We start from the raw sequence: 3,162 nt of genomic DNA on the forward strand, positions 1-3,162 counted from the left end.
GTGGTCATGAACTCCGTTAGTGTTTGTTTTTCTGGGACACTCTTTTTTTCTCCTTCTATTCTGAATGATAGCCTTGCTGAATAGAGTATTCTTGGCAGCAGATTTCTCCCATTCAGCATTCGGAATGTATTATGACAGTCCCTTTTGACTTGCAAAGTTTCTGTTGAGAAATCTCCAGTTAGCCTTATGGGTTTTCTCTGGTAAGTTAAGGACTTTGTTGCTTTTAAGATTTTTTTTTATCACTGTATTTTGCAAAATTTATTATGATATGTCATGGTGTTGACTTGTTATTGTTGATTTGTATGGGTGTTCTCTGTGCCTCCTATATCTCAATGTCTGTTTCCTTCCCCCAATGGGGGAAATTTTCAGCTATTATTAAAAATAAATTTTCTGCCTTCTTTTCTCTCCTTCTTCTCCGACTCCTATAATATCAGTGTTTTCACATTTGATGGAGTCACTGAGTTCTCTAAGTCTATTCTTTTTTTTTGTGAGAAATGGTTTTTATATATATATATATATGAAATTTATTGACAAATTGGTTTCCATACAACACCCAGTGCTCATCCCAAAAGGTGCCCTCCTCAATACCCATCACCCACCCTCCCCTCCCTCCCACCCCCCATCAACCCTCAGTTTGTTCTCAGCTTTTAACAGTCTCTTATGCTTTGGCTGTCTCCCACTCTAACCTCTTTTTCTTTTTTTTTTTCCTTCCCCTCCCCCATGGGTTCCTGTTAAGTTTCTCAGGATCCACATAAGAGTGAAACCATATGGTATCTGTCTTTCTCTGTATGGCTTATTTCACTTAGCATACACTCTCCAGTTCCATCCACGTTGCTACAAAAGGCCATATTTCATTTTTTCTCATTGCCACATAGTATTCCATTGTGTATATATACCACAATTTCTTTATCCATTCATCAGTTGATGGACATTTAGGCTCTTTCCATAATTTGGCTATTGTTGAGAGTGCTGCTATGAACATTGGGGTACAAGTGCCCCTATGCATCAGTACTCCTGTATCCCTTGGGTAGATTCCTAGCAGTGCTATTGCTGGGTCATAGGGTAGGTCTATTTTTAATTTTCTGAGGAACCTCCACACTGTTTTCCAGAGCAGCTGCACCAGTTTGCATTCCCACCAGCAGTGCAAGAGGGTTCCCATTTCTCCGCATCCTCGCCAGCATCTATAGTCTCCTGATTTGTTCCTTTTAGCCACTCTGACCAGGGTGAGGTGGTATCTGAGTGTGGTTTGGTATGTATTTCCCTGATGAGGAGTGACGTTGAGCATCTTTTCATGTGCCTGTTGGCCATCTGGATGTCTTCGTTAGAAAAGTATCTATTCATGTCTTCTTCCCATTTCTTCATTGTATTATTTGTTTTTTGGGTGTGGAGTTTGGTGAGTTCTTTAGATAGATACTCTTTAGTTTTGTTGATTGTTTCCTTTGCAGTGCAGAAGCATTTTATCTTCATGAGGTCCCAATAGTTCATTTTTGCTTTTAATTCCCTTGCCTTTGGATGTGTGTCAAGTAAGAAATTGCTGAGGCTGAGCTCAGAGAGCAGGAGAATTCCTGCTTTCTCCTCTAGGGTTTTGAGGTTTCCTGTCTCACATTCAGGTCCTTCATCCATTTTGAGTTTATTTTTGTGAATGGTGTCAGCAAGTGGTCTAGTTTCATTGTTCTGCATGTTGCTGTCCAGTTCTCACAGCACCATTTGTTAAAGAGACTGTCTTTTTTCCATTGGATACTCTTTCCTGCTTTGTCAAAGATTAGTTGGCCATACTTTTGTGGGTCCAATTCTGGAGTCTCTATTATATTCCATTGGTCTGTGTGTCTGTTTTTGTGCCAATACCATGCTGTCTTGATGATTACAGCTTTGTAGTAGAGGCTAAGGTCTGGGATTGTGATGCCTCCTGCTTTGGTCTTCTTCTTCAAAATTACTTTGGCTATTTGGGGACTTTTGTGGTTCCATATGAAATTTAGAATTGCTTGTTCTAGTTTCGAGAAGAATGCTGGTGCAATTTTGATTGGGATTGCATTGAATGTGTAGGTAGCTTTGGGTAGTATTGACATTTTACAATATGTATTCTTCCAATCCATGAGCACGCAATGTTTTTCCATTTCTTTATATCTTCTTCCATTTCCTTCATAAGCTTTGTATAGTTTTCAGCCTACAGATCTTTTACATCTTCACTTAGGTTTAAGTGAAGATAAATAAACTAAGTGAAGATAAATTTAAGTGAACATAAAATTCCTAGGTATTTTATGGCTCTTGGTGCAATTGTGAATGGGCTCAGTTTCTTTATTTGTCTTTCTGTTACGTCATTATTAGTGTATAAGAATGCAACTGATTTCTGTACATTAATTTTGTATCCTGCGACTTTGGTGAATTCATGTATCAGTTCTAGCAGACTTTTGGTGGAGTCTATTGGGTTTTCCATGTAGAGTATCATGTCGTCTGCAAAAAATGAAAGCTTGACTTCATCTTTGCCAATTTGGATGCCTTTGATTTCCTTTTGTTGTGTGATTGCTGATGGTAGCACTTCCAACACTATGTTAAACAACAGCAGTGAGAGTGGACATCCCTGTCGTGTTCCTGATCTCAGGGGGAAAGCTCTCAGTTTTTCCCCGTTGAGGATGGTATTAGCTGTGGGCTTTGCATGAATGGCTTTGATGATGTTTAAGTATGTTCCTTCTATCCCGACTTTCTCGAGGGTTTTTATTTTTTTATTATTTTTTTTATATATATGAAATTTATTGACAAATTGGTTTCCATACAACACCCACTGCTCATCCCAAAAGGTGCCCTCCTCAATACCCATCACCCACCCTCCCCTCCCTCCCACCCCCCATCAACCCTCAGTTTGTTCTCAGTTTTTAACAGTCTCTTATGCTTTGGCTCTCTCCCACTCTAACGTCCTTTTTTTTTTTTTTCCTTCCCCTCCCCCATGGGTTCCTGTTAAGTTTCTCAGGATCCACATAAGAGTGAAAACATATGGTATCTGTCTTTCTCTGTATGGCTTATTTCACTTAGCATCACACTCTCCAGTTCCATCCACGTTGCTACAAAAGGCCATATTTCATTTTTTCTCATTGCCACATAGTATTCCATTGTGTATATAAACCACAATTTCTTTATCCATTCATCAGTTGATGGACATTTAGGCTC

The sequence above is a fragment of the Lynx rufus genome, unplaced genomic scaffold (assembly GCF_022079265.1).
Source record: "Lynx rufus isolate CCGP_SWC_20201006 ecotype Redwood Valley unplaced genomic scaffold, mLynRuf1.p SCAF_42, whole genome shotgun sequence".
Lineage (NCBI taxonomy): Eukaryota > Metazoa > Chordata > Mammalia > Carnivora > Felidae > Lynx > Lynx rufus.